We start from the raw sequence: 24,467 nt of genomic DNA, 5'->3' as shown, positions 1-24,467 counted from the left end.
CCCTATAGTTTAGTTTGTTTTAATTCAATTATTCTTTTCTAAAATTTTTGGTTTAAAAGAAAAAAAAGTAGGTACATAAGATAACATAACCAGGCAGTGTGGAGAATAATAAAATGAAAGGCCGAAGCCTCCCTCGCCTGGTTGTCCCTTTCTAGATGTCTGTCCAGCTCTGCAAGGCTAACAACTGCTAAAAGTTTCTGGAAATTTTTCTGCAGAAATTCCCTTTGCAACAGGAATAAAGACGCAGACGTGGAGAGTGGACTTTAGGACACGGGGGTGGGGGAAGGGTAAGCTGGGACGAAGTGAGAGAGTGGCATGGACATATATACACTACCAAATGTAAAATAGATAGCTAGTGGGAAGCAGCTGCATAGCACAGGGAAATCAGCTTGGTGCTTTGTGACCACCTAGAGGAGTGGAATAGGGAGGGTGGGAGGGAGCCGCAAGAGGGAGGAGATATGGGAATATATGTATACATATAGCTGATTCACTTTGTTATACAGCAGAAACTAACACACCATTGTAAAGCAATTATACTCCAATAAAGATGTTTAAAAAAAGAGAAAAGAACTAAAAAAAAAAAAAAATTCCCTTTGCATATGCAAAGAAGCAGTTCTTCCCTTAAATCATCTTTTCCTACTTCCCCCCCTTTCAGGGCAGCACTCCCTTGACACAAACCATCCTGTGCCTTTTTCTGTGTCTTTCCCACCTCCCCCATCCCCCAGGCTTCTTTGCCCCTTCCCTGAGGGCAAGGACTGCCCCTTGCCAACTTCAACACAGTCAAGTCATCTCAGGCACAGTCACGAATGAGGGGATGAGAGCTTGGAGAGAAGCACCTTGTGATGAGAGGAAGAAAAAAAGAAAGATCAAAAAAGAAAAATCCTAAAAAGCAGAAGTTTCCTGAAGAGTCTCCCTGCAGCCCTGTTGGGCATCTTTCTCTTTCTCCTGTCTGAGTGGTCACCCTAAATCCACACACTCTGCCTCGTTGCTGAAATGTCAGGGTGAACCTTCAGCTGAACAGTTAAATAAACACATGAGGTTACTGGTAAAGAAAGACACTGCCAAGGATCTAAGCTCTCCTGAAGATCGCTGGTGAAGGCAGTCCCAATTTGGGGGGCTACTCTTTCTGCTTTCACACTGAGCTGTTTATATTTTTGTTGTTGTTGAAATTCAAGTGCAGCTCTCTCAGAAAAGCTCTAGGAAGTAACCTTTCCAACACGGCCCTCCAAATGCACTCACTTCCAAATGCTTGCTCTGGCTGGAAATGGCACATAACCCCACCCACTGCTAATCCCAGCTCACTCTCCATCTCTCCACAGCACTTCTCAGTAGCATCAGCCTAAGTGATCATACGTAACAGATATTTACTCCTTAGAAAATCAAATGGAACTTGGGCAGTGGATCTCTCTAGGGCCCAATCAATGATGCTCACACTTGCGAAAAACGTGCAGCCATGGCTCAGATAAGTAGAGGAGAAGCTCCGAGCCCACACCTGGAACATTCCATGACTTTGGTGACTAGACAGTGACTAGGTGCTCTAGTCCATAAGGAAGAGACTTGACCAGCTGGTGCAACACAAATTAAGCTGCCTCATGATTATCTACATGCCCTGAGCCCAGAATCCACCCTTTCATTACCTAAAGCAGCTCCTTCAAAGACAAGGTATAAAATATTAAGATCTAATCTTGTTTTAGACACAGAAACTCTATGTCTCTTTCAGTGTCCATCACCCCCATCTTGGTACCATCTACTTCCTTAGTCATACTCAACCCCCAGTCACCCCCAGTACCACCAGACAAGGCATATTGTACTCTGCATTTATATCACACCTGGGCTGATATCCCAAGTTCCATCTTGTGTGTTTCTAATCTCCGGAAACCTTCCATTGATTGACAGTTCCTGACTGGTTGGTCTTGAACAGATTCAAGAGAAAGCACTGATGTCTCTGTCATGGGTACATAACTGGGGAGTTGGAGAGTTGGATTGTGTGGACTTGCACCACTGACAAATCCTTCTTCTGCTATCAAGTTAACCTGATATTTAGCACCTCTCAGGAACTGTATTAGATTCATTCATTCATTCCACACATATTTGTTGAGCACACACTATGTGCTTGACACTATTATTGGCATCTGAGCTATTTTAGTGAATGATACAAAGACCTTTGCCCTTATGCAGCTGACATTCTACTGGGGAGGGAAGAGGGGGCAAGAGTGAAGGTGGAGACAGAGAGTAAACAGTAAACATGGTAAATAAGTTAAATTACAGAGTATGAGAAGTTCTTCATAAAAAGTGAAAAAAAGAATAAATCAGAATAAAGGAAATCAGAAGTGATGTCAGATTGCTATTAAAATAAAGTGTTTAGGGCTTCCCTGGTGGCGCAGTGGTTGAGAGTCCGCCTGCTGATGCAGGGGACACGGGTTCATTCCCCGGTCCGGGAAGATCCCACATGCCGTGGAGCGGCTGGGCCCGTGAGCCATGGCCGCTGAGCCTGCACGTCCGGAGCCTGTGCTCCGCAGCGGGAGAGGCCACAACAGTGAGAGGCCCGTGTACCGCAAAAAAACAAAACAAAACAAAACAAAAATATAAAATAAAATAAAGTGTTTAGATTGCTAACCTAGGACCAGGCTGGCAGGCTTACCTCTGAGCCGAGGCTGTGCTGCAGCAGAACCCAGCCATGGGGCTGACAGCGTCTTGGTGCTCCGGCAGGGTGGCAGGTCTGTGCCTTTGAGGTGGGAGAGCTGAGTTCAGGATACTGGTCCACCAGAGACCTCACGGCTCCACGTAATATCGAACAGTAAAGCTCTCTCAGAGATCTCCATCTCAATGCTAAGATCCAGCTCCACTCAACGACCAGCAAGTTCCAGTGCTGGACACCCTAGGCCAAACAACTAGCAAGACAGGAACACAACCCCACCCATTAGCAGAGAGGCTGCCTAAAATCAAAATAAGGTCACAAACACCCTAAAACACACCACCGGACACGGTCCTGCCCACCAGAAAGACAAGATCCAGCCTCATCCACCAAAACACAGGCACAAGTCCCCTCCACCAGGAAGCCTACAAAACCCACTGAACCAACCTAACCAACTGGAGGAAGACACCAAAAACAACAGGAACTACGAACCTGCAGCCTGAGAAACAGAGACCCGAAACACAGTAAGTTAAGCAAAATGAGAAGACAGAAAAACACACAGCAGATGAAGGAGCAAGGTAAAAACTCACCAGACCAAACAAATGAAGAGGAAATAGGCAGTCTACCTGAAAAATAATTCAGAGTAATGATAGTAAAGATGATCCAAAATCTTGGATATAGAATGAAGAAAATACAAGAAACACTTAATAAGGGCCTAGAAGAACTAAAAAGCAAACAAACAATGATGTGCAACACAATAAATGAAATTAAAAATACTCTAGAAGGAATCAGTAGCAGAATAACTGAAGCAGAAGAACAGATATGTGACCTGGAAGATCAAATAGTGGAAATAACTACTGCAGAGCAGAATAAAGAAAAAAGAATGAAAAGAATTGAGGACAGTCTCAGAGACCTCTTGGACAACATTAAATGCACCAACTTTCGAATTATAGGGGTCCCAGGAGAAGAAGAGAAAAAGAAATGGACTGAGAAAATATTTGAAGAGATTATAGTTGAAAACTTCCCTAATATGGGAAAGGAAATAATCAAGTCCAGGAAGTGCAGAGTCCCATACAGAATAAATCCAAGGAGAAACATGCCAAGACACATATTAATCAAACTATTAAAAATTAAATACAAAGAAAAAATATTAAAAGCAGCAATGGAAAAGCAATAAATAATATACAAGGGAATCCGCATAAGGTTAAAAGCTGATCTTTCAGCAGAAACTCTGCTAGCCAGAAGGGAGTAGCTGGACATATTTAAAGTCATGAAAGGGAAAAACCTACAACAGAGATTACTCTACCCAGCAAGGATCTCATTCAGATTTGACAGATAAATTAAAACATTTACAGACAAGCAAAAGCTAAGAGAATTCAGCACCACCAAACCAGCTCCACCACAAATGCTAAAGGAACTTCTGTAGGCAAGAAACACAAGAGAAGGAAAAGACCTACAAAAACAAACCCAAAACAATTAAGAAAGTGGTAATAGGAACATGCATATTGATAATTACCTTAAATGTAAATGGATTAAATGCTCCAACCAAAATACATAGACTGGCTGAATGGGTACAAAAACAAGACGAGTATATATGCTGTCTACAAGAGACCCACTTTAGACCTAGGGACACATACAGACAGAAAGTGAATGGATGGAAAAAGATATTCCATGCAAATGGAAATCAAAAGAAAGCTGGAGTAGCAATTCTCATATCAGACAAAATAGACTTTAAAATAAAGACTATTACAAGAGACAAAGAAGGACACTACATAATGATCAAGGGATCAATCCAAGAAGAAGATATAACAATTGTAAATATTTATGCACCCAACACAGGAGCACCTCAATACATAAGGCGAATGCTAACAGCCATAAAAGGGGAAATCAACAGTAACACAATCATAGTGGGGGACTTTAACACCTCACTTTCACCAATGGACAGATCATCCAAAATGAAAACAAACAAGGAAACACAAGCTTTAAATGATACATTAAGCAAGATGGACTTAATTGATATGTAAAGGTCATTCTATCCAAAGAGAGCAGAGTACACTTTCTTCTCAAGTGCTCATGGAACATTCTCCAGGATAGATCACATCTTGGGTCACAAATCAAGCCTTGGTAAATTTAAGAAAATTGAAATCGTATCAAGTATTTTTCTGACACAATGATTTGAGACTAGATATCAATCACAGGAAAAAGTCTAAAAAATACAAGCATGGGCTTCCCTGGTGGCGCAGTGGTTGAGAGTCCACCTGCCGATGCAGGGGACACGGGTTCGTGCCCCAGTCTGGGAGGATCCCACATGCCGCAGAGCAGCTGGGCCCGTGAGCCATGGCCGCTGAGCCTGCATGTCCGGAGCCTGTGCTACACAACGGGAGAGGCCCGTGTACCACAAAAAAAAAAAAAAAAAAAAAAAAAAAGAATCAAATAGGCCTTGAGTCTGGGTCCCTCTGACTTTTGTAGCTCAGATCCCCAATAACTGACCTCTGCATCCCCCTCTTATGTCTGAGTCCTTTTTGGCTCTGAAGGTGCCAGGGACTTCGCCTCTTTCTTCTAAACCTCAGTTTCTTTGTGCCTGCATGTAGTAGACAGAATTGTTAGCCTCAATTCTTCACTCCTCCTGCATTCACAGCCCTGCCATGGTTTCTTCATGGGTGTAATGTACTTCTCTATCTTTTGACCTTCAGTTTGGCCCTATGACTTTCATTGGCCAATGGCACATGGGCAGAAATAATAGTGTGCTAGTTCCAAGCTTAGGCCTTTTACACTCTCGTGGCTTTGTTATAATCAGAAGTTATCCTACTGGTCCCCAGAGAAGGGTGAAAGACTTGTGACAGCCTCCCGTCTGCAATAGCCCAAAGCTGAGCTAACCCAACCTAACCACAGACCTTCATTTAGAGACGGAGCTGCTCACCCAAGTCCAGCCTAGAAGCATAAATCAGAGCCAACCTGCAGAAGCATTAGCAATTATAAATGATTATTTTAAGCCACATAATTTTGGAGTGATTTGTTATGCAGCAATTGCTAACTGATACACTGACTTCCTTATACTGATTGACAATATCACCTTCCTGGCCCATATTCTTGGACATTCCCTGACTACCTGCACCTCCTAAACATCCTGGGCATCCTTGAATAAGATATTTAGACTCCATATCTCAGAAGACCTCTCTTTTCGTCTCTGAAAAGGTGTAGGATAAAATACAGGATGCCTAGTTTAATTTGCATTTCAAATTAAAAAAATTTTTAAGCTTAAGTATATTCCAAGCAATATTCTCAAATATTTATCCAAATTCAAATTTAAGTGGGCATTGTGCATTTTTATTTGCTGAATCTAGCATCCCTTCTCCTCTACTACTTACTCTGGTGGGCTTTGACAAAAGAAAAAGATGACCCCACCCCCAACACATACACACACTTAAGGCTTAAGATCACTTATTCCATCACTTCATAGAAGAATTACCTGCAATGAAAGTTTACAGCCAAGATTTTTTGGTATCTGTTTGAACTGATTGCCCTGTGAATATTCTCTCCAAATTCCAAGGTGCAGAGGTGAGGGAAGAAAGGAGTTGTTTATACTCCACAGGCAGTTAACCCAATCAGTGGAAGGACCCCATTTGTCTCTTACAGGAAACTCTCTAGTGAAAATCTGTCCATTCTCAATCCATCGGAGGTGAAACACAGAGTTAAACACCAGCAGCCATGTACTGAGATCGCAAATGACTGCTTATCATTCCTTGTTTCATAGAAGGACCCTATCTTTAATGTCAATTTGATTAAAGGCTTCAGCTTCAAAATAAAATTTGTGTCCAAAGGGCTTTCATTTTCCCTTTGATAAATGGGCAGAATTCACTTTTCTTTAATGTTATTCCAAGGAGCATTGTGTTACAATGGGGTTTTTGTGATGCCCCAAAAACATTTTTGAAACTCTTCTTATCTTTCCGGGCTCCTGCGAACAGCCACCACAATACTCTCTTGGGTATAAGTGTACCTACTCTAACAGACGCTCAAGAAATAAGTTTATAGCCTCTGGAAGTTGGATCTCCTGGGTGGGAGGGAGAAAAGGTTGCATGTAAATTCTTTTCCATAAAAGGCTTTTTCAAATGACGGAAACACAGCATACTAGGTAACTAGTTCCAGATTCATTTTCCATCAGCATTTTGGGAGCACCAGCTAGGTACCAGGTGGTTCACAGACCAGTGGTTCTTCATCTTGACTGCTCGCTAGAATCACCTAGGGAGCCTTTTTAAAAAGACTGCTCCCTGGGGCCCACCCTTGGAGAGTCTAGCTCAGTTGGTTTGGGATGGAGGCTGAGCATTAGTATTTTTAAAAGCTCCCTAAGGACACTAAGGTTGAAGCAGCAGTAAGCAACACTGTTACATCCAATTGTGTTTGCTCTTCCCAGCAGTCTGCCCAGGGCAGCAGGAGTATCCTGCACAACACGAGGGGATTGCTCACTAGAAAGCAGCCTCCATCACTGCCTCCTCAAGCTTGGGCCTGTTTCCTGCTCAATTTCACACCGTGACAGCTCAGGATACCAGGGGGCTGCAGAGGATTTGTTTTGTTTTTGTGTTTGTTTTTTTGAGTTCTCTAAAATGTGTATAATGCTCAGAGCATCTCAGAAAATTAAACTCAACATCCCCAAACATGATAGATATATTTTAAACTTTGTATTAAGTATTTACGGTTCATAAAAGGAAAGGAACAGTATAATGAGCCCCCATTACCCATCACTCAACTTCAACAATTACATGCATTTTCTCAGTCCTGTTTCCTCTCTGTCTTCCAGGGTTTCTCTTTGTTTTGTTTGACTAGATTGTTTCAAAGCAAATCCCAGTCATCATGTTATTCACCTGTAACTATTCCCGCATTTGTCCCTAACACCCGAGAACTTATTTTGTTGTAGTAAAACAAAAATAACTTAACACTGTCTATTTTAACCTTTCTTAAGTGTATAGTTCAGTGGCATTAAGTACATTCGCATTGTTTTGCAACCATCACCACCATCCATTCTAGAACTTTTTTCATCGTCCTCAGTTGAAACTCTGTACCCATTAAACAATAACTCCTCAACTGCTCTTCCCCCAGCTTGTGGCAACCTCCATTCTACTTTCTGTCTCCAGGAATTTGACTATACTAGGTACCTAGAATAAGCAGAGTCATACAATATTTGTCCTTTTATGTGTCTGACTTCTTTCACTTAGCAGAATGTCTTCAAAGTTCATCCATGTTGCAGCATGGAATGCCTGAGTACTTTTTCCTGTAGCAAAATCCGATACTATTTTCATCCTTAACAAAATTAATATGATATTAATATGGTAAGTTTCCTTTCATCTAACAGTGCCGTTTCACCCAAAACCTAGCACTTTTTTTGCCTTTTACATTTCATCGTCCTGAACTTAGCAAGGGAGGCTGGGAAAAGTTGTGTTTTTACTGGGCAGCTAAAAGACCTAGCACTTTTTTTGTGCCATTCATTTGTTAGCTAAAGAAACCAGGTCATTTGTCCTGTAGAGCTGCCCACATTCAATTTGACTGGTTGTATACTTGTTCCCTGGGGAGTATGTAACATGCTCCTCCATTCCATTATGAAAATGGGTAAGTAGATGGAGAAGTTTAACCAGACCAGTGTCCAGTTTTTTAGCAAGATGGCTTCATGGGGAGTGTAACACACATCCCATTGTGCCATTCATGAGGCCAGTAATGTCTGACTGCTCTTCTATTGGTGATGTTAAGGTCGCTCAGCTGATGTCACCCGACCCTTCCATCCAACTGCGGTGTGATAGGATTTCAACACTGAATGAAGCCACTCTGAGTTTATGACCCCTATCCAGCTTTTCTCATCTGTTCAAAGGAAGAAACAGGACCAAGGAAGTTTAATGATTTGTTCAACATCATTTGTTTGTCAACAAATATTTATCAAGCTCCCACTCCTGGGAGAATCCAAGTCTCTTTGCATGTAAAATTTCGTCCCTCGTCCCCATGTTTCCACATGCCTCAGTTTTTCAAGAACTTGGTAGTTATGAAAGTTACCTAGAGCAGACCACAAGCCTCAGGAGGGCAGGGATCTCCTCTATTTTTTCTCCACTGAACTCCCTGGACAGAGCATAGTTCCTGGCACAGAACAGGCAGCTGATAAATATTTGTTATAGGAAAGAAAGAATGAGTGAATGAAATGAATGCTTAATTAGTCTAATCAAAAGATGCATGTACTTTTTGGGCACTTTTCCACACATATGTTTCTCCATCTCCTTTCCATATATACATCTTCATAAAAGAATGCCCAAATAGTTCTTTTTAGATTCTGTGCATGATTCCATCCCAATATGAATCTTAGATATTTGTAAAGAGCAGTGATATTTTGCCAAGTGCCTCTTCTGGGATATCTCACAAGGAGCTGAGGAATGGCTTTGATTTCCCCAAAAAGCTTTGAAGTCTCTTACCTGGATGCTCTGTTGCCTCTCTATAATTTCCAGACAGCAGCCAGAGTAAAATTTTTCAAGTGAAATTCTGATCATGCCATTCCACCACCAAAAACCCTCCAATGTTCTTCCATTGTGCTTAAAATACAGCCCAAACTCCTAGCAGGGACCCTCAAGTTCCTGCCCATCCCACCTCATGGCCGTCTTTCCAGCCTCATCTCTTAGCTTCCCTCCTTCCACGCTGGCCTCCTTTCATCCCACTGACCCCAGAACCTGCAGCCCAGTCCCACCCAAGGCCCTTGCACCTGCTTCTTCTTCTGCCTGGCCTGCTCCTTCACAGCTCTTCCTAAGGGTGGCATATCTTCACCCTTCAGCTCTCTGATCAACTGCCCTGGGACAACCCTATTTAAAAATGGGCCTCCTCTGGTTACAGTCCATTCCATCAACCTGGGTATTTGCTTCACATCACTGTCACCATCTGTAATTATCTTTTTTGTTTACTTGTTCCCTCATTTATTATCCCTGTTCTCCATTAGAGTAGAAGCTCCACGAAGACAAATACTTTACTTATCGTATTCAACAACTAGCACAGTGCTTGGAACAGAAAGTGAGCTCAATAACTATTTATTGGGTGAATGAATTAAGGTAAACCATTAAAAGCTTGTGAATGCAGAACGCCTGAATCCTTGATATGCCTTGCCTGCTCTGCTACCCTGGTCATCACAGCTAAGCCTTTTGACACGCTATAGCTCAACTTGGCCCCAGACTCTAGGAAAGGTTGAAAGAGCCCTGATTCACTTAGATCTCACATCAAATTCCTGTAATGTTAGGCCTGCCTCCGCCTTGGGCCCGAGGTCTAACTCCCAAGGTTGTGGTTTATTCTTGGACCTAAATATTCATATTATTTCTCAGGTCATACATAGACTCTGCCTTGTTCTCCTTGCTTCTCAGCCTGCCTTATTCTTTTTTTTTTTTTTTTTTTTTTGCGGTACACGGGCCTCTCACTGTTATGGCCTCTCCCGTTGCAGAGCACAGGCTCCAGACGCGCAGGCTCAGCGGCCATGGCTCACGGGCCCAGCCACTCCGCGGCATGTGGGATCCTCCCGGACCGGGGCACGAACCCGTGTCCCCTGCATCGGCAGGCGGACTCTCAACCACTGCGCTACCAGGGAAGCCCGGTCTGCCTTATTCTCACCCACTCTCCTGCCACCTTAGGAGTTAGGGTCCTGGTCCTCATCCCAGGCCCTATGCTGCGGCCGTGCTGCTGCTGCTGAGCTGGTGAGCAGGATCACTTCTGGATCTATCACAGTGTCTCCCATCAAAGCCTTTCCCATCCCTCTCCCCATGAACCTTGTCCAAAGCAGCCAACACTCAGATGACGGGTTGTGTTAAAGGTTGCTACAACAAGAGCAAAAGCAGAATGGGTCTGCCCCTCCTCCATGGAAGCAGGGCAGGGTATCCCCAAGACCTTGAAAAGGAAGGGAAGGTGGGTCTGTTGTTCACATAAACACTCCAAATGGAAAGAAATGTCAGCATTTTAGATCTGAACTATTAAGTTGAACCACATGAAATTGCCATTTTGCTACCTACCAAAAATAGGTTTATGTCACTCAGCCACACACCTCCTGGCTTGCTTCTTCCATCCAGACATGACACACAAAGCTATTGTCAGCTGTCTTGAAGTAATCTGGAGTGAAGAAAATATGGACCATAATGAAAGGGTGAAGTCTGGGACCAAACTGTACGGAAGAGAAAGCCTTCCCTGTCCCTTTGCTATTGCTTAGGACACTTGAAACCAAAGATGAGAAGGAAATAATGGTCATTTGCTCACTCCCTCAGCACAAATGCATTCTACTCCTATTGTACACTTAGTTTTCTCATTGATAAAATGGGTCTAAAAAAACACCCACACCATACTTTCAGGATGAAATAATTTGATCCACAGGGCAAGTGCATTCACTATGGGCAAGTTCCCTTCAGTCCTGCTTTTCTCATAAATGCTTTGTTTATTGTCAAGTTTCCTCGGAGCAGCTATGGCCTCTGGTTTAAATTGGTTTGTTCAGGTTGGAGCAGACACATATTAAGTGGGATAAAAGTCTGGGGTAAGGTTCATAGACACCAGGTTAAGAATTCCTGATGTATGTTTAGATGCTTCAATACTCGGTGGATGACTCTGACCCCAAATGATCAATGTCTCTGTTTGCTTTCTTGCTCTATTTTCGGATGCTGTGTAAACACACCAATATCAAAGAGCTATGTCAGAGTTCTGCTGTCACGCTGGACTTCGCCACTGCCCAAAGCCCTTGGCCAGTGTTATCACCGATCATCACTAAGTGTTGGCAAAGCTGCAAGGAGTCCCTCTCATATCCTGCCTGGGGAAGTGTAAATTGAGAAAACCTTTTGGAAGACAATTTGACAGTCCCATGAAAAACCCAGAAATGTATATAACTTGTATATTAGAAATTCATCATTAAGAATATCTGGTGAGAAAGTAATTCATTAGATGTTTGTTGATAAAAACTTGAGGGGGGACCCTCAATATCCAATCATAGTTTTAATGAAATCAAGTATGACTAAGAATGCAACTGGGACATCAGAAATCTCATGATAAAGTGAGAAAGTGTAATCCATTGCTAAGTGAATAAAGCTGATTATAAAACAACTCAGTACAGCGTTTATCTTTTTTTTACCAAATACACCAGAAGTTTAACAGTGGTTACGTCTATATGGAAGGATTATTGGTGATTTTTGTCATTCTCTGTGCTTTTCTATATTTTCCAAATTTCCTGCAATCTATGTAAGGTACTTACAATACTTTCAAAATTAGAGGGGTGTGGGAGGGATGCATCTTTTTGTTTCTAAGCAGTTAATTCAAACAAAAACTCTTTAAATAGCACTTTACCACAGGGGAACAGAGCAGAGGGCAGGGACTTCTGAGAATGATGGAGACACAAATGGCCATTGTTACATCGTGGTTATGAAAAATTTAAGAACCAGCCTTGGTGCGGTTTCCATGTTCTGTATTAGTACATGCGTAAAGGATGTTGTACTGAGTTTTCCAGGCTACACGAAAAAACTTGCCTTGACCAGTTGCATTCAACTCAGTACAATGGAATATCAGGGCAGAAAGCAATCTTAGAAATCAATTTGTTTTACTTCATTTCCTAGATGAGGCATCCAAGCTCAGAGGAGCCCAGTGACTTGCTTAGGCTGCAGAGCTAGTCATGTCCTTATATACGGCCCTGTGTAGCAAGTAGATTGGGGTTCATATGATGAATGGGGAAAGATTATCACAGATTAGAAAGACCCTCCACAAAAGTATCCATTTGGAATAAGGTGGGTTATGAAAGACAGTAACAAGACAAGATGAAAACTGTGCTCGCCAGAGTTCCACTCACACAGTGTTTGTTTCAAGGAATGTTATGAAAAGCTTACTTGGACTAGAATCTGAGGCTTTGGGGCCATGAAATTGTTGGTGCCAAGGCTTCAGGAAGGGAGGCAGAACCCCTCTGCACAAAAAGAGAGAATTGTATTTGTTCCTTAGAAAGGGAAGGATGGGGAAAGAGGAAAGAGACGAGAAATGTTGGTCATGAAATGGTGAGTAGATGGTTTTCTGTGAGGTCCGTGAAACAGCTGAGTTCTGTACCCAAGTTGGGGCAACCAGTAGGCTGACTTGTCCCAACTCATCCTAGTTTGCTTGAGGCTTTCTCAGTTTTAGCAGTGATGGTCCATTTTTCCAGGAACCCCTCAGTCTTGGGCAAACCAGGGTAGTTAATCACCTTAGGGCAACATGTGCAATTATGGGAGTTGGAGACCTCATCTGACTTCAGGTTACAAGATACATTTTTACAAATCCAAGAGACTGTCGAATTTTGTAAAACATTGTCAAGTTTTGTAACAGGGTAAATGAGCAAAATGGGAAAGAAAACATCTCTTCCCACACCCAAAGAATCTATAATTTTTCAAAAGCCACTTGCTAGGCTGTAACAGTGCTTTAAATTATTTATGAACATGAGAACCTTCATTAGAAAGCTTCTCTCTTGCCTGAAGACCAAGGATTAAATTCCTGCCCTGCCAATTGCGCAACTCACCAAACCTCTGTGATATATGTAGAAATCACATCTCTTGTAAATAAAACCCAACTTCCATATGTAAAAATGGAGATATGTTTGTTGTAATACTTCAAAGTACTGAAGTTTAAATGAGCACTTCTTTTCCATTTTTGGACCCTCTGCAAATGTGCTAATACTGAAGACAGAAGAAAGGTGAAGGTAAAGGCTCAACATCATAGTTTTGGGCTAGAAGCTGTCCCTAGCCCCATGGAAGCTGCCAAGGTCTCCCCCAAGTTTTCTCTTTTCCTGACCAGACTAAGACAAGTGTTTTATTTTTAGCAGGTACCTATACATTTAACTACTTCCTCAGGTAATTCTAATGTATAGCCAGGGTCAAGAACCTTGAGTATAGAATATGTGTGGTGCAATGGGTCCCAGACTGTGTGGTTCTGAGGCAAGTGGAATGCAGCCTGAACTTTGGGAAATGTTGCTGTCATGGTTAAGAGCACAGGTCTGAAGCCAGGAGGACCTGCACTGGGATTCCAGCTCTGCCTGTGTGTAATCATACAGATTCCTTAACCTGAGTTCTCACTGTCCTTGGGCATAAATTGGGAATGAAAATAGACCCTTCCTGTCAGATGAGAGGAGAGAATGTAACATGTTTAGAAGCACGGAACATGTTATACAGTGAATAGTAAAAGATGGTCATTACTTCTAATTAGTCACTTAATCCTCTGTGAGCCTCAGCATCCTCATCCATAGAATGGAGTACGCCCAAGATCATCTCTAAGGTGCCTCTCAGTTCCAACTCTCTATGATTGAGTACGATGTAAAGCAGGCATTGGCAAACTTTTTCTCTAATGGACCAAAGAGTGAATATATTAGTCTTTACAGGCCATATGGTCTCTGTTGCATTAGACTCTCCCTTTATAATGTGAAAACAGCCATAGTTAATACCTAAATGGATGAGTGTGGCTGTGGCCCAATAAAACTTTATCAACAAAAACAGGCGGTGGGCCAGATCGACCTTGGGCTGTAGTTTGCAGCATCCTGACGTAAGAGATAAAAGGAGCAGGTAAGTTCCTTGCACTCTGTGCTAGTCGGAACTGTAGTATTGTGTCTTCTCCAGGTACTACACTTTTAGAAAATACTAAGGCACAGAGCAGTTACAGAATACACCTTAGGTAGGTTATGTTTTTCAAATTGGCCATAACAGTGTCTCCCATTATACTCGCCCTTTGTACAATGAGACTTTGACACTCTTCTCATCAAGAGGTGGGGCCCACGTCTCCTAACTTTAACCCTGGGCAAAAGTTTGACTATGGCACAGTGACACTATGTGATTTTTGAGAAAAAAAAATTAATAAAATGATACAGCTTTCACCTGCTTCTCTTGGGACACTTGTCCTTGTAACCTAGACACTATGCTGTGAGGAAGTACAAGTCACCCTGTGGAGAGGCCCACGTGGAGAGAAACTGGCAGTCAGCACTGAATTGCAAGTTGTGTGAATAAGCCATCCTGGAAGTGAATCATCAATACTAGATGAGCCACCCCAACTGGGAAGAGTAGAGATGAAACGTTCCTGCTGAGCACTGACCAGGCTGAAGATTCATGAATCAAATAAATGATTGGTTTTACTTTAAGACATAAGTTTGTGATGGTATGTTATGGATCAATAGATCAAGAAAGTTTGGTACTGAGAATGGAAAAAAAATGTGTGCATGTGTATATATATATATATATATATATATATATATATACATATATATACATACACACACACATATATATATGTACATATATATATATACGTATATATAAAGTCAGTGCCCTATGTATATATGGCACTGATTTTAGGATTGGACAGTGGGCAGAAACCTAGAGGGTCTTGAAGGGAGTGTTAGTGAAAGCCTAAAGCGTCTCAGGAGGCATCAGAAAGAAAAGTGAATAAAATGTACTGAAGCTGGAGGAAAGAGTTTCCATGTTATGTAGTGGCAGAAAATCTGACAAGTCAGTCACCTGGGTTAGCATGGCCCATAGGAAATGTACCTAGTGAATCTGATGATTCAGCTAAGGAGATTTCCAGAAAGAATATTGGAAGAGTCCCCTTGCTTCTTCTCACTACCTATGATAAAATGTGGGAGGAGAGAGACAAGCCAAAGAATAAACTGTTGCATATAAGTGAGCCAGGGTTGGCAGAGTTTGAAAAATAAAACCATTTCTCACTCCTGGCCTTTCCAAGATTTTTAAATCTATAAATGGTTTCAAGGCAAAGACAGCTGAATAAAGAGTGTGACTATAAACCCCTTTGTCTTCAGAAATATTTAAGGTGGTACCTCAGAGACACTTTCAGATAAAAGAACTACCAAGGATATGAGCGGCGTATATCACAGATCCTCCCATTAAATGATAGGGCTTCCAAGAATCTTAAGGGCAATGTACTTCAGAAGACTTACAGGGGGCCAAAGATTAAGAGCCTGTCTAAAATAGGTCTGTAGGTATAACTTTTTGTCTAATGGGTAAACATCAATATGATTCATGGAAAACCCACAATGTATTTATGATCTTTTTTTTCTGGCGGAAGCACTGCTGATTTGGGCTAAAAGGGACAGCAACTATACAAACTTAAAAGAGACCTTTGGACTGGGATATGAACTAAGAAAATTACTCAGCTACAAACACGGGCTACAGTTTATGGAAGATAAAGGATAATTTGGAAGATAGAACCAAGAGTCAGATGGTAGAACCAAGTGCTGTGGAAAACCATTCCAGGGAGTGTGAACCATAATCAAGGCACTAAGAATATGTGTCTGGCCGGATTCCAGAATTATTATGGCCCCAAACACTTTTGTTTTTCTCTCTCTTTGAATAGAAATGTCTATGAGGTTATTCAATGCCTGTCCCAAATTATATATTGGGTATGAGGAGAGCAAATAACTTGCTTTGGTCATAGATCTTCTTGAGTACCATAGAATGGTACTCAAATGGCTATACCCAAATGCCATAATGGGATAAAACTAGGATTCTCGGAAAGGAGTAAGAGTATATTTTGCTTAAAGGATGAATATGAATCATTGTGCCCAAAGCGTAGATTATGGAAGATTGTATTTTCTAAAAATAGCCATAAGAATAGCTCCAATCTCACATGCTTTTTCTTTTTACAATGTAGCACTGACATGCTCTATCAAAATGTGATGACCTGTGACTTCTGAGGCTAGGTCATAAAGGTGATACAGCTTCTGCCTAGTTATCTTGAAATGCTTATCCTTGGAATCCAGGCACCATGCTGTAAGGAAGTCCAAGCTCACTGGTGGAGAGGTCATTGCTGAAATTGTCAGTCACGTAAGTGAGCCATCTTGGAAGTGGATCTTCCAACCTTAGATGAGCCATCCCAGCCAACGCCATATAGAACAGAAATGAGCTGTCCCCACTGAACCTTACTCACATTGCAGATTTGTGCTATAAACAAATGATTGTTGCTTTTGAAGCCATTAAGTTTGGGGTTGTTTGTCACATAGCAATAGATAATTGGAACACTTAGCAAATGGTGGAGCTCACATTTGAACACAAATATGGATTTGCAGTTGGTACAAAGTGCTGCACTGCCCAGATCCCCCTTCAGGACTAATAGGCATATTCACTCTAATGCTGGGAGTGTTTCCCACCAACAGCTCTCAGCTCTCAGGCTTCTACAGTAATTGGCCTTGGCTGAAAATAGCCATCTTCCACAAGGTCATGACTCCATCCAGGGGCAGCCTGCATCCAACATCTGGTTGGTACAGGGATATAAAACCTCAGCCTCCTCACCCCAACTTGGGCCAACTCCAAAAACCCACCCCAGCTTCAGAACTCTCTATGGGGTCATCTAAGGCCCTGTTGCTGCTGCACCACAGCCCAACTTCTCTCTTTTCCCCATCCGCTTCTTTCACTTCCTCCACAGGTGCTGATCCCGAGAGACCTCCCCCAAAACTTCTTACACAAAAATCTCCATTTCAGAATCTTCTTGGGGAGCCCAACCTGCAACACTATTCTTAACTATCATTAAAATAGTAAGAGTAGAATGAGATGTCTGCAGAGGTGGTAAGCTCGAAGCATTTAAGTATAGGCAATTGAAGGGAATAGGGTAGAAGAAATTAGTCTATGTAAACAACTTTTACTGAATGCCTACTGCATGGAAGTATAAATTTAAGGGACTGTCTTTATCTAGAAACGTTTACCATCTAATAAAGGATATAGATAAGGAAATATGAAATTACAGTACAGTGTAATAATTACTATAATAGAGAAGAATTCTAACAGGGTCATGGGAACCCAAAGGGCTGGGAAAGGTGTCTTTGAGCTTGAAAATATAGAACAAGAGCAGCATATAAATATCCACAGGCACTGCCAAAAATACAAACAGATGAGAAACGATGGGTGATATAGCTAGAAAAGCTGGTAAGACCTGGACCATGAAAGACTAAGTACCCTGGTTAGTGGAATGCATTTTACCTTATAGGAAACACAGAAGGGTTTCAAGAAATGCATCATCAAGGTTATATCCACATTCTAGAAAGATCACTATGGTCACATCTTGGTAGATGGTATTAAAAGTTGCAAGACTGGAGACATGGAGAACATTTAGGATTTGCTGTTGCAATTATCCTGATAAGAAATTATGATCTTTCCTATTATTATTCAATGGCACCAACTAAGAGAAATGGGAATTCTGTACCTCTCCCCCCAACTGCCTGCCAAAGATTAAACCATCTAATCTGGGCAGTCTGTACTGATTACATTGAGCAATTAGATGATTAATCCTCTTCTCCATGGAGAAGCTGAGAAAGCAGAAGAAACATCAGCAGTTCACCAGTTTCATAAGGGCAAATTAGTTCCTCTATCCCCCAGCACTCCAGAAAAAGCACCAGTTCCTCAAAATGAAGATCTATGTTAATTATACATCTCTGTGACATGCCGCTACCCAGCCAAATGTTGAGACATTCTGGGTGCCCCTACAGAGTGGCTTCCCTGCCCAAGAGTGTCATGACCACTTGAAAGACTTTCCCCAAGAATGACAACATTTCTGCTGGCAATGTATTATCAAGAACATCTAGTCTGGTTTGTGCCAGAACTTATTTTTTGTTTGTGTTTGTCTTAAAAAACATTCATCAGCCACCATTTCTTTGGTTCACAGGAAAGCAGAGACCTGTGGAAAATGCAACAGAAAAAGAAGCCTGGAGTAGTTCACTTTCCTGATTGTCTTGGAATGGAATCATCCCAACACTAGGGCATCTAAGAGCCCCAGCAAACTGCTGGACTCCTTTTAGATTCAATTCCCTTGGGATTAGAAGGTGGGAATGGAGGTAGGAGAAGAAGTTTCTATTCTGTTTTATTAACTATATCTACACTCACATACAAACACAACTACAATTCACTTAAATTTTAATTTCTTAAAATACATTCTACATGAACATATTTAAAAATTAGACAGTACAACAGATTATGGTAGAAAAAAATGTATGTTTCCCTTTCACCTTGTCTGCCTTTTCTCTTATTCCCAATTTCCATGCCAGAGGAATCACTGGTTCCAATTTCTTCTGTATCCTCCCAGTGATACTCTATGCACATGTAACTGTATATACTACATGGACGCACATCTCAAACTACTTGCCCTCAAATCTTTGTCTCGGGGTGACTTCTGAGGAAACTCAGTTGAAAGGTACCCTCCACAAAAGTTGGGATAATTGGCACTTCCACCAACAGTTCTGTTCTCTGTCCCCACCTCAATTCCATCTCCACCCCAACTCACCACCAGTTTTATGGTTTATTCATTCATTTACTCATCTGTTCATTCATTCAGTAGATACTTGTTGAGCATTTTCTATGTCAGGCCTGCCCTTAGATAAGAGATAGAGCCCTGGAGAGCAGACATACCGTCTCCATCACCTGCACACCTTCTCCTTTAAATTGACACCTAAACATCTTTTTTTTTTTTAATGTAGGTCCAATATTCTTCCACAATTGGAGCAAAAGCATTTAAAATGCATAATCTTGACTAAAGCAACACATGAAATGAGAGCTTCCAACAAACTGTACTGGGCAACAGGAAGAGTGATGATCAAATCCTTTCCAGGTTTGCTAGGGGATGGGGTTGAAGAGAACAGGAGATGTCAGACTCTTGAATTAGGTCAAGGGGACCTAGGACAGAAGATATTTTTCAGAGATTTCACATGTTGATCTAGACGAGGGTCTGGTCCAGGACAAAAAGAAGCTATGTACAGAGCAATTTTGTCATAAGGCTACAAATGTTCTGCTTTCATGATTTATGGACATGTTTTTGTTTTTCAGACTGCCTGTTTTCATAGTAAAGAGCTTTATTCCCAGAGCACAAATTAATGGAGGTATTATTGTTTTTAAAAGAACGAGGAAAGTCGCCCCTATCCTGGATGAATGCCACAGTCTGCCTTGTCTGCTCCTAAACCAGGGTTGCCAAGCTTTGCTTGGAATTCCCTCTATTCTATAATCATGGACTCCAACTACAGCTGGGCCCTTGATGCTCTGAATAAAACTTGTACTTATCCATGGTCAACTTTTTCCCATTCTTCTCAGCAGCTCTTTCAAACTTTCTCCTTTCTCTTTAAAACCCCTGTTCTTCTACTTTTCCCCTTGCTTTAAGCACATTAACCTCTTTTCTAATTTAAGGGGAAAAGCAGGCAATCCAAACATGGGCTCCTGCCTCCACAAACCTATCCACATCTGCTTCCATCTCCTTTTCTCAGTTACTGGCCTCTCCACCCGAGGACCTCAACTCTTTTCTCTGGTCCCCTCCAACTCATTGCTCTAGGGCTTACTGCCTGTATCTTCAGCTTCTCCAGGTTTCATTACAACCTTTTGTCTTCAGCAAATAAACATGCCCAAATGTCTCCCATCTTTAAATAAAAAGACTTCCCCTGTCACTCCCTCTAGCTGGCTCCTTCTCTCATTTCTTTGATAATTTAATGCCTTGAAAATATTATCTACCTCACTGCCTCCACTTCTCCCAATCATTTCTAATTCCCTGCATCTTCTTGTGCCCACCATAACACAGACACAGACACTGTTCTCCTTCCCCCCTTCAAATCTTGCCTTATTCAAAACCTCTATAGCAGTGTTTCTCAAAGGTGGTCTCTAGACCAGCCAAAAAAAAAAAATTACCTGGGAACTTGTTAAAGACTTAAACTCTTGGGCTCCACCCAAACTTGCTGAATTGAAACTCTGGGTTGGGGTTCAGCCATCTGTGCTTTAGCAAGCCCTCCAGGTGACTCTCGTGTACATGCTGAGGTTTGAGCTCAGTACTGCTAACCTCTCCTCTTCCTTTTCAAAATTCTTTCTTTATTTGGTTTCTGTGAACTTGATATTGCTAGTTCTGCTTTTACATTTTAAGCTGTTTCTTTTTAGTCTCCTTCTCCCGGTCATCCATAAATATGGTATTCTCAGTGCTCTATTCTCACACTATCTCTTCTGTCCATGTGATGTCATCTATTTACAACACTTCAGTTACAACATGTATTCGTTAGGACTTTTGGTTATAAATGGCAGAAAATGCAATTCAACTTAGGTGAAGTTGAACAAAATTAAACAAAAGATAGAATTTATTGGCTCAATGTTACATGCTTGTCTTGATCCAGGATCTTAAATAATGTCATCAGGATTTGGTCTCATTCTTTTTGTCTCTCAGCACTGCATTGAGACGGGAAACAAAACCTCTGAGCTGCTTTTGTTTCCAGTCCAGCTTCTTCTGTGAAGCCCCTTGAAGCTCCAAAAGTACATGCTCACAGTTCTAGGGCCATGGCAGTTTATGTGCCCATTCTAAACCAATCATTGTCACCAATAAAGTAGAATATGATGGTTTTATTAAGCTTTAGTCACATCACCACCCCTAAAGAGAGAAGTCAGGCTAACCTTAACCAAATTGACACTGATTTGTTTAACATACATTGAACACCTACTACTTGCCAAGTGCTGTTCTTGGTTCTCGGAATGCAACAGTGAACAACAGAGTCAAAGTGCCTAGGCTCATGGAATTTATATTCCAGAGGCGGATATAGGCAGTAAGCAAATAAAACAAACCAATAAACAAAGATAAGCATAGGAAGATAAAAGACATGAAGAGTGATGAGGCTGCTGGGGCAGGACAGGGGTAATTTCTCAGAGAATATCAGAATGTTGTTAACAGAAGGATTAACATATTCTAGGCAGGCAAAAACAATAGATACAATACCTAGGTCTACATCTTTAACTGTTATATCCAATTGCCTGTTGACCCTGTCACTCAATAGGGAAATTGAAATGTCCCAAACTGAAATTAGCCTATTCCCTATTTTTAACTTCCTACTCAGTTTTATTTTAATTGATTTTTCTTTTTAAATAAATAATTTTTAAACTAATAGAGTTCAATATCTTCTCTCCATCCCCTTGTATTGGAGATAATAAATAGTAAAGGGTAGTAGGCTAGAAGCCACAAAAATAGGAGTAGAGAGAAGCTACAAAGACAATTTTTGAGAAGTCTGAGGTAGGAAGCTTGTGGAAACACAGTTAAGGTAGAAAGGTATGAATGACCTTCTTAAGAAGTCCCCTCCAATACCCCAATGAAGCATCTGAGTAAAATTCTTAAATTTAAAATGACTTCATTTGTCCATTGTTTCTAGCTTCTACCCAGTGGTTCATGATATAGGCAAAGCTGGTTATCCAATTGCCCAAGCTCAGTTTCACTCCCCAAATCATGCCAATTCTGCCTCCTAAATGTTTCTGGAGAACATCCTCTGACCTACATGCCTGTGACCACTTCCTTAGCCCACAGGTCAATCATCTCTTTTCTGAATCTCTCATCCAAATTCTACCCAGTCTTCTTGCTTGTAGTCTTGTCCCATCCCCCAATATTCTCCACATTATTTCTGGAAATGTCATGGATTTCCAGGCAGCTCTGAAGGTTGACTTTATGTTTGTGGTCAAAAATCTAAGTGAGCCCTCTCACCTGATTATGTGTTTTCTTCAGCCACATTCAGCTGTCCAGGTGCAGGCATGGAGCTGACAGAGGTTCAGAGTTGGGGTTTGTCTGACAAGTACGATGGGAGGATAGATGGATGAGGTATATGAATACAAGAAGATGGATTAAAGTGGTGCGTCATGGAATCTAAGTTGAGTAAAGAGGGAAGCAAAGGCATGAGGAGACAATAGACAGGAAAATATGGTAGAATCAAAGGACTGGAGATCCCAATGGGGCAAAGAATGGTTAGAGTAAAAGTACCAAAATAAGTGAGCTGGAAAGATAGAAGATGGTTTGCAGGGAGTGGGGTATGTGGAATGAAGATTTTGGAGATAATTCTTTTTTTTCTTCCCTGAGAAGATATTTATCTAGCGTATTCTGAAATCAGTGGAAAATGAACTGAACTTGGTTTAAGGTTTAAGCACACTTAGGCACTGGGCTTTTCGTGTGATAATATTTAGTAACCTAAGTAAGTAAGGAGCAAAAACCACAAATGACTGCCAAACCAGGACTTGAACCCTGGATCCTCAGATTGAAAGTCTAATGTGCTATGGAGTGAGTTATCCAGGATAGAAGACATTCAGTTAACAGTGACTAAGGTATGAACGTGGGGAGTGATAGCTGGAGTGGAGGAACAGATGACTGGATGTAAGGAAGTCAAGGAATTCAGAGGTCACGTTGTCAAATAGCCTGTCCGTATGGATGCTGACCTTAAGAATGGTGCGAGAACAATGGTGGAAAGAAAGTCAATAATATAGACAATAAACCTTCAGCAAATGAAAGGGAATGATCAGGAAGACAATGGGTAACAGCAAGAAGGTGGGAAAGAAGGTGACATATTCTGATAGCTTGTACTTCAAAGGAGCTGGAAGTGCAGTAGCTTAGGGAAGAGAGAGCAAAAATAATAAAGTAGTCATAGGGACACCCATCCATCAACTCCAGGCCCAGTTGTGCATGAAATACAAGAAGAAAAAAGAAAAAAGTCACAAGAGAAGGCTGGGAAAAATCACTGTCCTGGAGAGGTAGATGAGTTTCTGTTAGAGCAAAAAGGGGAAGCAAAGAAGATGAAGAAATGGGGGATTTTGCTGATGACATGTCATGAGTTCCAGAGGACACAGCAGAAAAGTTTGCAGAAGGGGTACAGAGAGTAAGTCACATTGAGGGATGTGCAGAGCAGTATAAAGAGTCCCCATGGGGCTTCCCTGGTGGTGCAGTGGTTGAGAGTCCGCCTGCCGATGCAGGGGACACGGGTTCGTGCCCCGGTCCGGGAAGATCCCACATGCCGCGGAGTGGCTGGGCCCGTGAGCCATGGCCGCTGAGCCTGTGCGTCCGGAGCCTGTGCTCCGCAACAGGAGAGGCCACAACAGTTAGAGGCCCACGTACCACAAAAAAAAAAAAAAAAAAAAGAGTCCCCATGGTGACATGTGACCTGTAAAGAGGGATCAAAAGCATAAAGAAGTTAGTCCATGTGGTTTTTTAGAAGAAAGTTAGGGACTTCCCTGGTGGCGCACTGGTTAAGAATCCACTTGCCAATGCAGGGGACACGGGTTCGAGCCACGGTCCAGGAAGATCCCACATGCCTCGGAGCAACTAAGCCCGTGCACCACAGCTACTGAGCCTGCGCTCTAGAGCCCTCGAGCCACAACTACTGAGCCCGCATGCCACAACTACTGAAGCCCACGTGCCTAGAGCCCGTGCTCTGCAACAAGAGAAGCCACTGCAATGAGAAGCACATGCAGCGCAACAAAGAGCAGCCCCCGCTCGCCGCAACTAGAGAAAAGCCTGTGCGCAGCAAGGAAGACCCAAGGCAGCCAAAAATAAATAAATAAATAAATGATTTTTTTTTTTTTTTTTAAAGAAGAAAGTTAGTAACCAGCCCTGACTGTAGCCTCTTTTCTAAAACTTGTCTCTGAAGCAGTTTTCAGGGATGACTTAGGAAGTGTTGGGAAGCAACATGTCCTTGATAAAAAGTATGAGAACCCCCACTAGTCTTATATGGAACCCCAAAGCAATTCCTATTAAGCTCTGGGTAAACCGGAACCTCTCCAGGGGCTGTTTGTATCTTTAAGGGAAGCTGTTTTCCAGTCTAGCAGATGGAGAACAGGGGTTTTGAGCCCCTACACCTTGCCTCCTCTGACCCACCTCTGTGTATGCTCCCCATTCACCTCAGCTAATTGTCTAGAGAGTTCATATGGCAGAACAAAGATTATAGCTGCACCTTTCCCATCATTAATCACTAAAATCAGATAAATACTAATATTTGATGTCATGTCTCTCGAAATCACAGCAGGTAAATATGTCAGGAAGATCAATGTGACCACTTGTAGTTTGAATAAAATTTTAAAATCAG

General features: G+C 41.9%; 1 long non-coding RNA gene across 1 annotated transcript in view; it reads right to left on the bottom strand.

Annotated features, from left to right (window-relative positions):
* Positions 1-24,467, bottom strand: part of LOC309811655 — a 69,163-nt gene that overhangs the window by 30,732 nt on the left and 13,964 nt on the right. Inside the window, exon 2 of the long non-coding RNA XR_014295224.1 lies at positions 10,651-10,747. This is a non-coding gene — a long non-coding RNA (uncharacterized lncRNA). The remainder of the gene's footprint in view (positions 1-10,650; positions 10,748-24,467) is intronic.

This window comes from Mesoplodon mirus (genome assembly GCF_964341445.2).
Source record: "Mesoplodon mirus genome assembly, chromosome: 11".
NCBI lineage: Eukaryota > Metazoa > Chordata > Mammalia > Artiodactyla > Ziphiidae > Mesoplodon > Mesoplodon mirus.
Note: the sequence above shows the minus strand (reverse complement) of the source record. Positions and strands in the feature narration are given on the sequence as shown.